At 43.4% G+C, this 13,168-nt stretch overlaps 1 pseudogene; it reads right to left on the minus strand.

Annotated features, from left to right (window-relative positions):
• Positions 1-11,953: 11,953 nt before the first annotated feature.
• On the minus strand, positions 11,954-12,744 carry LOC115300698 (annotated as a pseudogene).
• Positions 12,745-13,168: the final 424 nt, after the last annotated feature.

Here is a 13,168-nt window from a genome sequence, read left to right on the forward strand (position 1 = left end):
TTCTAATCTCTATTTATGAGGAAGCCATGCTTTAGCCAGGCTATATGACTGGCCCAACGACACACACCTGGCGGAGTCCTCCAGCCCCCCCCCCACCAACCCCCCCACCCCCACCCCCAACCCAGGCTCTTGACGCTAGTTCTCAAGTCACACTTGGAAGTTCACCGCTCTAACTGGTTCCTCCGCACCAGGGAACACCCGATAGACTTGGCCGGGCCAGAGCCTGCACCTTCATCCATCTCCAGTGGATAGCCTTTGTCTGGCACAAGGTGCCCTGCTGAACAGGGTCTGCTGGTCTCAAGTTCACAAAGAGATCTCTGACCACAACTTCCCTGAAACAGCAAGTTTCCTGGTAAGCCCACAGGCCTGGGCCAAGACCCAAAGGTGAGAACCTACCATCTATTTGCCCTTCCTCCCCATGGTGTTCGCGTGTGGCCTAGCACAACAGAACTGATTTTGCATTCCCGCTGTATGTCTAAACAGGTCAACAGAGGGGCTCTGCTCCCTGGAGTCCCTCAAGCCTCAGGCTAACAGGCGACACCTTGATATTACTTCTGCGATGACTGAAGGAGAGAAAAAACTTTCATGGCATAGGGGACATTCCTAAAGGTCTTGGAGATGTTCAGCCTTCAGGATAGAGAAAATTAGAAAATTGGATGGTGGTTTTCAAACATTTGGACAATTAAGTTGAAGATCAGGACTTGCATCTATTGTTGGACAATTCAAAGAAGCAGATTTCTATTTAATAAAGCATGACAAGAAATTCCTCCCTATGAGTTAGAGCACCTTCCCCCACCCCCATCATTGGAAGTATTCACATGTGAGGAAGATCCCTGTGGTTAGGGATGTGAGAGGAAGGATTATAGATTCCTCCGAGGGTCTTGCCCACTCTGGTTCTCTTCCGTGGACTCAGAACACGAAGGTTACAATTCCAGTCAGAGAGTACTTATTTTAAAAAGTCATATTTTTAAAGGTTCAAATAAATATAATCAGCTTGAAAGTCAAGTATCCAGCTGAAGTAAACAAATTTCAACACTGTGGAAGCATTTAAAATGTACACACATAAAATAATGAGTACAAGAATTCTTATAATTATGCAGGTTAGTGCCCTAATGAAACTCAATGCGAATCTGTAGAATAGTAATCAGTAGAATGTGTAGTTATAAAAAGCAGTGAGACGAGATGACCCATGCTCAGTTCTTCCAGAAAGCGATAATCGGTCATATAGGGGAAATGAAACGACGGAGTCCAGACCACCCTGACCACATTGCTCTCTGTGGCAGAGCCTCCTTCAGGATGAGAGAGCAAACTGCACCTTTCTTGTACCTTGTGGGCAGGAAGTAGTGGGAGATTTATAACCCTTGACCGAAAAGAACCTCCCTTTCCTGCTTACTAAAGCCCGAATTAATTCCACCAGAGTCACCCTTGGAGGAAGTAAGGAGAGGAGGAGGAAGAACCAAGCCCAGAAAACCAAGACAACTTCACTGTTTTAACATGTTCAGACTTCTGCTCCCTTTGATGACAACGACGCTTTAGGAGGTCAGAGGTGGGCTTATCCGTTGAACTACGCCTTAAACGGACAAACACTGGGGAGGGTCTATTTCTGAAAATTTGTGGGCAATTATAGACCATAGTAAAAACAGAACTGCCACCAAAAAACTGTTCCTTCCTTGTTGTGTCTTACATCCTCTACTTCTTAAAAGCTCTTCCATGAAATGGACACGCTATCCCCGTGTGGTCTCTCTCCAATCTGCAGGGGCCTCCTTCTTCATCCTAGCCTTCTCCTTTGTTAGCTTGTGTCCTTGAAACAAGAATGGCTTAACAGGGAATAATTTAATTCCAGCGCCCTCTGCTGGCCCTACAAAAGGACAAGACACCTTCAACTAGATCAGTAGTTGCCAAATTTCTCATGAGCAGGAAGCCATTTAATTATTTTATTAACCCCAGGGACACACACACATACACACAAACACACACACACGTTGAAACTGATCTTTCAGGGAAATTCCATCTGTTAAGTAATTATTAATTTGTGTACTGATTTTCACGCATCAAAGACATGGAAAACTGCTCATCATAACCTGTAATCAACACGCCATAGCTAAGTATACCACACAAAGCTATCTGTTTCTAATCAAACATAAAAATTGGCCCTTTGCCTTTCCTGTAAACCTTATTGTGTCTATGTGTGCAATTTTTGTGAGGCTTTTTAACATACTACAAAATAATTTAAGGACCTAGTTCCTACCTAGGGATCCAAGGGCTCCAGGGTTCAAACCACCAAACTAGAATACCTGAGCATCTAAACAGGTATATTTTTTAAAAATTCTTACTTTAAATTTTTTTATGTTTTTAAATTTATTTTTGAGAGACAAAGAGAGACAGTGTGAGCAGGGGAGGGTCAGAGAGAGAGAGGGAGATACAGAATCTGAAGCAGGCTCCAGGCTGTGAGCTAGCTGTCAGCACAGAGCCCGACACAGGGCTCGAACCTACGAACTGTGAGATCATGACCTGAGCCGAAGCCGGACACTTAACCAACTGAGCTACCCAGGTGCCCTGAAAAATTCTTACTTTAATAGTGAACACATCTGCATGACGGCTGAATGTTTTCTGCCACTTGGATATAATTGTTCTAATTACTTTGGTGTGTTAACTGGTCATGGAACAACCTGAGAAGCGAATACAGCATCCAGAGCTGTACATATCTGACCTGAGTTTTAGGTACCAGCATAGTGTCAGTAATGAGTACCCAGACAGGAGGCACGATGGTGGGATCCCTGCATCTGGGAGGTGGGAGGTGCCCTAGCAATTTCAACTCATCAAAGTAGGGGTCCACGAGTGGAAAGGTGGTGTATTCACAGATGAAAAGAGAGAAACACAGTGGCTCAACAGACTGTGGGGGATGGGGCCAGTGTGGGATGTGGGTGAGCAAGGCACGAGAGCAGGGGAGTCTAGAAGTAGAACAGACAAGGAGTTCTCTGAGGGCAGGACTGGGTTTTACCCATTGTTTTAACCCCCGTAACTAACACAATGCCTGGCACGCAATAGGCTCTCAAATACTTGTTGAGTTTTTGTAGGTATTACACTTACCAACTTGAGAAATGCTTTTAGCTAGGAGCAAAGCCCTGCCAGTGACTACTGAGATAATAGCCAAGGAGAGCTTGTTCAGTGTGGAACTGAGTTTGCTATTTGGTTAAGTTTTGTACAGAAAAGGTTACATTGGAAAAAGATGAATGTATCTCAATGATGTTCAGTGTTTGGTTATTTTCTTTTACAGTAAAAGATATTTTACGTAATATAACATACAAATGGAAAATTATACACAGTGAACACAACTCTATAACCAGCACTTAGATCAAGTAACAGATCATCTTGGCATCCAAATGTTTATTTGAGAGAAAGAGAGAGAGGGACAGATAGACAGAGAATCCCAAGCAGGCTCCATGCTGTTAGCACAGAGCCCAAAGTGGGGCGCAAACATGAGATTATTATAAAACCAAGAGTCCCATGCTAAACCAAGATGGCCTAACCAAGACACCCAGGCATCCCCATCTGGGTGTCCTAGAAGTCCTAGTATTGTCTCCTTCCTGTCGCCATCTTACCCTCACTTTTACTCTCTGACCCCCAACCCTACTATCCGACCCCGCCCCTACTATTTGACTTCCCTTCTTTCTGACCTCACCCCTACTACCAGACCCCAACCCCTACTGTCTGACTCCTGCCCCTACTATCCTGACTTCTAACACCATAAATTAGTTGTGCCTGTTTCTGAAATACACACACAGCACATACTCTGTGTGTGGTTGGATTCTTTGGCTTAACATTATTTTTGTGAAGGTAATTCACATTCTCAGTTGCAATTTGTTCATTCTCATTGCTGTATCTTACTTATAAATATGCTACAATTTTTAATTGACTGCTTATGATGGGTTAGTACCAGGTTTTTATTATCGTTTTTTTTAAAGTTTTAATTATTTAAGTAATCTCTACACCCAACATGAGGCTTGAACTCACAACCCCAAGATCAAGAGTCACACACTCTTCCTACTGAGCCAGCCAGGCACCCCTGAGGTTTTTACTGTTCTAAAGAGCACCACATGAGCACTTACACGTGGTTCTGTGCACACGTGCATGTTTTGGTTGGGCACAGGTGTGGTAGAACTGCTGCACCAAAGAGTTTCACAAAGTGCACCACTTTTGGGTTAGCTTTTGTACAAAGCTAGATGCCAGAGATGTTGAGAGGGGATAAAGATGGGGAGTGGGGAGATTATCCCTAGGCCTATGCTTTGAAACCTAAAGGGACTTGGCGGAAAGAAAGAAGACAAAATAATCCTCAAAGGGACAGGCCCCATCAACCATCCACTCATCATCAGAGTGGTCTGGAAGCCTGTTTCCCAAGGATGAGTGAGGAAGGCAGAATAACAATACAAAAGTAGAGGAGAAGAAAAGGAAAAAGGTCAGAAGAGATGCTAACCCTGAATGCCAAGGCACTGCTGATGATTTTACCTTCATAAAAATGACACCACAGTGTCCCAAAGCCCTGACTCTGGTAGGGCAGATTAGACCCAAAATGCAGCAGAATGTGCTCTATCTCTATACATTTGTGTTTATCACAAAATTTCCTGAAATTGCTTGGGGCCTTGAAAGTACTTAAGGTTATTAATCAGGACAGCTCCTCTTTATTAACTTTGGGATAAGAACTTTCACCATTGCTGATATTCACAGGAATAAATACAAAACCTTATTGTTGAGTTTCTCTGTTAGATTTCTGTAGAAAGTTTTATTTGCAAATAAGTAAGTCAAATTAGAAATGCGAGATGCCATCAGATAGGAGGATCCAATTTTCCATTTAAACATGTTTGTCCCTCCTTCATCTGGATTCGGGGCTTTCCTCTGAACGTCTCCGGAAGCTCATTTGAGTGACTCAGAACGAACCCAGTCTGGGAGACATGCTTAGCAAGAGGCACAGCCTTGCAAGAAGGAATGCAATGCTCTGTTTACAAAAGGAATGTGATTGCTAATTATGAACCCCTCTAAGTTATATGCATTTCATACTCATCTCCTTGCAATTCAGAAATGAATCCGGTAGTGGTTCTGGTCTCTTGTCAGCTGGCTCTCCCTGACACTTTGCTATGACAGACTGCTCCTACCTGAGTGCTGACCCTACATCTCTGGCTTGTTTCAAATCGGTTTTCAGCTCCAGGACGATGTGCTGTGCAGCGGATGTCGTCACGGAGCAGAGAGACTGCCTGTGCTCCCAGAGAGCAGTCAGGTTTACACCTGCATTCATTGCCTCGGGGCTATTTTGTGAATTAAACTTGGCACAGCCCTGCCTGTTTGCTTTTGATCTGACGTGCTGGACAAGGAGTTCAGTTCATTTACTGCCTCTCCAGCAACCGTGTCCAAGAGCATTATCCAGTAGGAGGTCTAAGGAAGCTGCTACTATCAGTGGCCAACAGGCACACTTGAAAATTCATGAACAATTTGTAAAAAGGCAGGAGTTCTTCCCCCCATGCTTTAACTGCCCCAACACCGAGACGCTGGCTGAGCCCATACAAAGAGCAGAAAATCAACCCAGGCCAAAAAATTGATACTGGCTGCAAGGCACCATAAAGATCTAGAAGCTTCTGATTTGCCTCCAAAAAATACCCTAAGGTCCAAAGAACTGGCATTACTAAAACTTAGCTGGTTTCACTGATATGCAAATCAACGTGTTTGCATGCTCCTAGTTATGAACATCCACCTTATGAGCTCTCATATGCATGAATGGACGCATTTGCGAGGCACCAACATCCAGCCTCCTGGAAACTTCTAGAGTTTTCTCCCAAATCAAGAAGTGACACTGCCCCTGCTTCATTCCACTCTGTGTCTCTCTCTCAAAAATAAAAATAAACATTAAAAAATGTTTTTAAACAAGTGATACAGTTCTGAGTAAACACTGCCTAGAAGTAATTTCATAAATTGTGTATTTAGGGGCACCTGTGTGGCTGTCAGTTAGGCATCTGACTTCATCTCAGGTCATGATCTCACAGTTTGTGAGTTTGAGCCCCAAGTCAGGCTCTGTGCTGACAGCTCAGAGCCTGGAGCCTACTTTGGATTCTGTGTCTCCCTCTCTCTCTGCCCCTCCCCTGCTCACACTGTCTCTCAAAAATAAATAAATAGACATAAGAAAAAACAAGAAATTACATATCTATCTCCCTCAACCAAATTTTCTTACTCTCCTTTTGTAAATTTCTTCTGAAAAATGCCCAGGCCACTCTCCCCAGTTTTCCTGGGACTTTTCAGCTTTCAGACTCAGTTCATTCTATCTAAGCAACTCTATTTGTCACATCCACACATACACACACACACACACACACACACACACACTTGACCCTCATCCCTTCTTGATTTCTCTTTCAACTCTGGCATGGTTACCTTAGGGAAATATTTTTTTCCCCTCTTAAAAAGCACTTTATCTTAAAAAAAAAAAAAGCAATTACTTAAAATTCCCTAGAAACTGTAAGTAAGAGAAAACTACCCTGAAGGTAATAGTGTCATCAAATTCTACAACACTTGAAAAGGCATAGAAATCCTGTCCAGGATTTTATCTACCCCCTCTATCCTTCATTATTATTATCACTACTTATTTTTTGGTTTGGCTGAATTGCAAGTACCACAATAATAAAGGTAATTTCATTGCCTATATATATACATATACATATATATATATATATATGTATATGTATATATATGTGTGTATATATATATATAGTATATAGTATTTCATTTTACATGTGCAGGCAAATTATGGATTAAATACCCCTGTGGACTAGATAGAGGCCTAATCTCTACAGATAAGATGACTTTCTGTTTTACTTTTAGACAGCAGCTGGTTCCCATTGCCCCTCAAGAGACAGGATTCCAGTGTCTTCCATTGTAGGGGATATTTGTTCTCTTTGGCCTCCTCCGGATATCCAAACTTTCCTGACTTGTCTGCCCAGAGGCAAGGCCACATTTGCCTTCCCAGGACAGAGCCTGTGGTGTATTATTCTAAAGACTCTTGATCAGTTTTACTTTTTTTATGTTTTCTAAAGTTTTATATTATTAGTGTTTTGAGTGAAAAAGGTTAATCCTATAAACTACTCAGGAAAACTCATTAACTTTACAAATTTTGTTTCTCAGCCAGAAACATGCCTTTTCATTTATGAAAGTATTATATTCTCAAGTAAATTTTTCTAATTTTCTTCAGTTTATTTATTTAGAGAGAGCGCTCACACAAGGAAGAGAGAGAGAGAATCCCAAGCAGGCTCTACACTGCCAGCGCAGAGCCTGAGGTGGGCCTCAAACCCATGAACTGTGAGATCTTGGCCTGAACCGAAATCAAGGATAGAACACTTAACTGACTGAACTACTCAGGCGCCCCTTTACTTAATCCATCCTGAAGATGGGCCTTGGTGCTGGGCCAGCTTACACAGAATCCTAGTGGGCAACTGTGCTACTTTATTTCTATTTCCAGGTTCTGCGTGTTAATGACTATAATGCCTGAGGCTGACCCAATCTTATCTTAGGGAGAAAGTTCGGGGACCAATCCACTGGGAAAAGATTCAGTGATACACAAAAACCTGAACTTAACTTCCCTCATATTTTATCTTCTTCCCTGAGGCTGTGTCCTCATCTGAACTTCAACAATTAATCTTAAGAAGTGGCACGGTTTGGTTGAAATAATGAAAATATAGAATTTATTGACATGTAACTAATTTAATCTTAGAGACTCGAAGGCTACTATAAGAAAATAAATTGCATGGTGAATCACAAAATATTGTCATAGGAGGGGAAATGTACATGTTTGTAATCATAAAATCTAGAAATCAAGTTGGAGATGTCTTCTAGCTGCTTACCTCTAGCCAGTTTTGGAAATGTCTTCCATCTTAGATCTCTTCTAAGTGAGGCTGACCCTTGATTATCAGCGATCATCAATGGGTTGTAGTATAATGCATATATTTTCCACAGAGAATCTGAAGATCGACACAGCCACTACTTTTGGGAGCACATCTGGGTCTAACAGACAACATAATGAACTACCTTAAGTCTTTGTCACTTATTCTTTTTTTTTTTTTTAATTTACAACCAAGTTAGTTGGCATATATCGCAACAATGATTTCAGGAGTTGATTCCTTAATGCCCCTTACCCATGTAGCCCATCCCCCCTCCCACAATCCCACCAGTAACCCTGTTTGTTCTCCATATTTAAGAATCTCTTATGTTTTGCCCCCTTCCCTGTTTTTATATTATTTTTGCTTCCCTTCGATTCTATTCATCAGTTCTGTGTCTTAAAGTCCTCATATGAGTGAAGTCCTATGATATTTCTCTTTCTCTAATTTCACTTAACATAATATCGTCTAGCTCCATCCACATTGTTACAAATGGCAAGATTTCATTCTTTTTGATTGCCTAGTAATACTCCAGTGTGTGTGTGTGTGTGTGTGTGTGTGTGTGTGTGTGTGTACCATGTCTTCTTTATCCATTCATCCATCAATGGACATTTGGGCTCTTTCTATACTTTGGCTATTGTTGATAATGCTGCTATAAACATTAGGGTGCAAGTGCCCCTTCGAAACAGCACACCTGTATCCCTTGGATAAATACCTGGTAGTGTCACTTCTTATTCTTAACTAATTCCTGATGGAGTGCCTCCAGCCTATAATGTGAATAATATTCTTTTCCTTGACTCTGTTTCAGCAAATGAATTCATGGCAGCGGAGCCATGTAGGAACACGGCGACAGCATTCAGACAGCAGAAGCTGGCAAGTAATTTGCTTCCCATTCCTTAGGCATACACGAAAGCACCTTCACAGAGCAGGCTTTCAACAGCCTAATTAGCCTAAGCCTAATTCAAGGATGGCAAATGTACCACAACTGCCCTCTAGGTTAGGACTGCCTAGGAAATATTGTCCCTCTTCCCTGACCAAGTTCAGAAGCAACCAAAGATAAACAGAAGTCAGACCGATGAAGAACAATTATTAACAGTATAGCCTCGGGAGCATGGGCATGAAAGGCAAATAAACTTACTAGTGTTGCCTAAATTAAACTTCCCAGGCTTTGAGCCCCTCTGATGGTTCAGCGCCTGCCCTTCAGGCTTGCGCATAGTGGAGATAATAGGCCAAAACAGGCAGGCAGTTTCCAAAAAAGGAGAACCAGAAGGAACTAAAGAAAGCAGTGCCAGAAACACTTCCCATGCCTAGTTTCTTCTTTCAAATTCCTTCATCTGACTGGTCATTCCTGCCTTCCCCTCCACTCACCAAGAATAGGCAAGCAAGTAGCAAGGGACCAGCAAAGTTTCCCCACTGTGTGCTTCTCAAACTTGAGCATGTATCAGAATCACCTGGAGGCCTTGTTATAAAAACATTACTGGACCCACTTACAAGTTGCTGCTTCCGTAGGTCTGAGTGAGGCCTAAGAATCTGCTTTTCTAGCAAGTTCCCAAGTGACAAATCATGCTCTAATATAGTGGTTCTCCACCTTGACAAGCCTTGGAATCAAGAAAAGAAAGGAGAGTTTCCTCCTAACATTCCTCAGCTTTTTGTTTTCTTTCTTAACCCATTGGGTTGAACCCCTAGTTCTGTGGAGGTGTGGCGCTCCATCCCGGGAGGGAGTCAGTGGTCTATCAGAACAGTGTAGCTTCCACTTCATGGGCTCCTCCCTCGATACTGACCACTATTCCTTCATGGGACTGTTAATATACAGTAATGATTTTTGTCTCCAGAAAGCCACAGAGTGGGTCATAACATCAATTTTAAAACTCAAAAGCCATACTGACTAGAACACTCCTTATCCTATTTCCCATCCTAAATTAGGTTCAGCCACACTGTCCAAAAGAGCTTATTAGAGAGTCTTCAGTGTGACTAAATGGCAACATTAAGATATTCCAGGGACACCTGTGTGGCTCAGTTGGTTAAGTGCCTGCCTCTTGATTTTGGTTCAGGTGGTGATCTTGCGGTTCATGGCATCCAGACCCATGTCACGCTCTGGGCTGACAGCATGAAGCCTGCTTGGGATCCTCCTCTCTGTCTCAAAATAAAAAAATAAACAAACATAAAAAATATATTCCAATAATATGTCAATAATTTTAAAAATTCCAAATTTGAGTATAAACCTTCTCCATCACAAATTTCCCAGATTGAAATTACAACTCCAAAATCAAATTCCCTGAATATTAAAGTCCAAAAATCAAACCTTTGTGTTCAAAGCCAAAAGAAAATAAGTCCCAAATTCCATCCTCCCTAATTTCTTATTCTTCAGAGTCCTGAGCTCACCTAGAGGAATCCCCATATTTAGGCAGGACTGGGGGGGGGGGGTCTCTAAGGAGTGGCAGGTGAGTTCTCTTAGGACCTTCAGCTGTCCTATGCCCCTCGCCTTTGAGGAGATCCAAGAGAACACTAATGATTATCAAAGTACCAGACCTGAACCCGCTTGTTTTAGAAAACACGTCAATCCTTCGCAGTTAGCAGGTATCTCGGGCAAAATTATATTCCCAGAACCCTCTACTTCTTGTTGCCAAAGGCTATAACAAAGATTCCGTGAAATCTGAGAGGGGACGAATACACAGAAATGAGACCGAATTCTTGACTGCGGGGTTGCCATGACGCTGGTAATCCTGTGTCTTTCTTGGAAGCATGTGGCCTTTGCAGCACTATATTTCACCATGTTAGGGGGAGGGGTGGGAAGGCCATGAACCCATACTGTCTCTGTTGTGCCCAAGTTTATAAAATCGCCCCAAATCACCCCAAAACAAACACCAGAGACTGCTAGGGAGACCGAGTCATGCCTGCAAAAGCAAAGGGTCTTTATTACAAGCTTAAGCTGGGGCTCACAGTCTCCAGCCCACCCACTGGCCACGTGGAGAGAGCCCCGAACAAACGCAGGGCAGGGCCTTTTATGCCTTTGGGAGGGGGAGTTACAGGAAATGATGACAGGTGTACAGTGATCCAATCCCTGCCCCCCCATCAACACTGGCAGTTGTGGGAGCCAATCACACCATCCGGAGCACTGACCAATCAGAGTGGGCCCAGGACACCCCACGTGGGACATGACTAGGCCCGCCTTTAGAAAGGTCAAAGGTATCGGCAGGCCTCCCCCGATTGGGCACGCAGGAGTTGTCGCTCCTTAATGCGCACCCTTTCAGGAGAAGCCGGCGCCTTCCCCTTTAAGGGGAAGGCTGGATCCGACCTGCAGCCCTGGGGGAACGCCCCCCACCAAGGCCGCTGGGTGCATCTCCACCGCAGAGGTGCGCTAAGACCGGCTCCAAGAAGGCTGGGAAGGCCTTCCGGTGGTGAGGGCCGGATTGGACCTGCATCCTTACATCTCAACACTTACTGGGTTGAACTTGAGACTTGGCTCCCTTTGAAGAAAGTTTAGAAATCTTCTGTGACGGCAGTCCCAGGCACTGGCCCTTATTTCACGGCTCTTCTTTTTCCAATCCAACTACTGAAAACATTTTGATTTCCATTTGCCTCCAAGCCTTGTGTTCCCGCATCCCACCAAGGCAGTGAACGTGGTGAACGGGTTGAACGTGGGTTCCGCCCAGCGTGGCGCAGTTCTCCACAGGTCTGGTTGTTACCATTTCTTGTTCTGAAATTACTCAGACCCAGGAAACCGGTCTCCTCCGGAAGCTTTCGCCCTTATCTCACATTAGTTTCAGCTGAAAATCTCTCTCAGTGGGTGCCTAAATGGAAGCTGCCCTCGCTTACCAAACCTGTGCCCCGGGGCCCAGCGAGAGGCAAGACCCGTATCTCCCCAGCTTCCGAACCTTTCAGGTTCCAAGTGGCCTTTCTTTGAGCTATGCCTTCTCTGCAGCAGTGGAGTATGATTTGAATGCGCTGTTGCCCCCATTGTCTTCAGAAAGGGTCAGCAGTTTCTATTTCAATATTATTGAAGTATAACTTAAATACAATAAAATTCACCATTTTTTAAAATTAAAAGCTTGCTTTATTTTTCTGCTGTATCAAGTATTAGCTCCCAGTTGGCAGTTTGATTTTTTTTTAATGCTTTCCAAACATTAGCACAGTTAATATCACCTTATCAATGCCATATAATAAATCAAATTGGTCCCAGTGGTTATGTCCACACTTAGAATGTTCAGGTGGTCAGGAACTTGTATTTGTTTGCTTACCTTTTAGTTCTGGTTATATCTCCAAATATGAAAGAGCTAAGAAGTTCCTGTTGCCCCCACAAAGAAATTAACAACAAACCAACTCCAGTGTTTTAGGATAATTACAAATGAGTGTCTTGACCAAATAAACCCAGTAGCCCTCAGTAATGGCAGGTTGAGCTGTAATGCGTTTGTCTACAGGCGCAAACGTGTCAGCCAATGCAGCGCACATGGGTCCCCATTTCGTAACTGGAGCCCAGAAAAGGTCTGTTTGGGGACCTGCCTGGTATCAGTACAGTGGCCTCTATTTCTCTGACAGCAGGAGCTCCACTTTATGGAGGACCCAGTGGCAGGTGACCTGAAGGCCCTGGACACCAGTGGCTGACATTTCTGCAAACAAGCGGTCAGTGGTCGTGGGCAGACGGGTGTGAAAGCAGCCATGTGTTCGTCCCTGGCTGACAACTACGTGTCATTTTCTCCTGCCACAGCGCCTCCCGTCTTCCTCTCCCCCAGAATGCGCTTCCCACGGATCAGCCTGCCCTCCTGCGAACCACTGGGCAGTAGGGTCCAGAAAAGAAAAGAAAAAAAATCTATCATTTTTAAGGAGGAGTTTGATGAGGTTTGACAAATGTATAGTCATGTAACCACCATGACCATCAAAACACAGACCATTTCTCATCACGACGCAAAAATTTCCTTTGTGTCTCTTTGAGGTCCAGACCCTCCCTGCACACACAGCTCACAGAATTCACTGATCTGCTCTCTTTCTTCTAGAGTATTCTATAAATGAATCATAGATATATCATCTTATAGGTCTGGCTTTATTCACTTTACCATATGCTTTTGCGATTCATGCAGGTTGTTGCATTCATCAGTAGCAGCTTATTTTTATCCCTGAGTAACATTATAGAATGAAGCTACCAAAGTTTGTCCAATTGCCAGTAGTTAGTGGCTATTCGGTAATCTTAAGTTTGGAACAATTTTGAATAACAGTGTTATAAATATACACATATGAGTCTTTCTATGAACACATCTTTT

The sequence above is a fragment of the Suricata suricatta genome, chromosome 9 (genome assembly GCF_006229205.1).
Source record: "Suricata suricatta isolate VVHF042 chromosome 9, meerkat_22Aug2017_6uvM2_HiC, whole genome shotgun sequence".
In the NCBI taxonomy this organism is placed as follows: Eukaryota; Metazoa; Chordata; class Mammalia; order Carnivora; family Herpestidae; genus Suricata; species Suricata suricatta.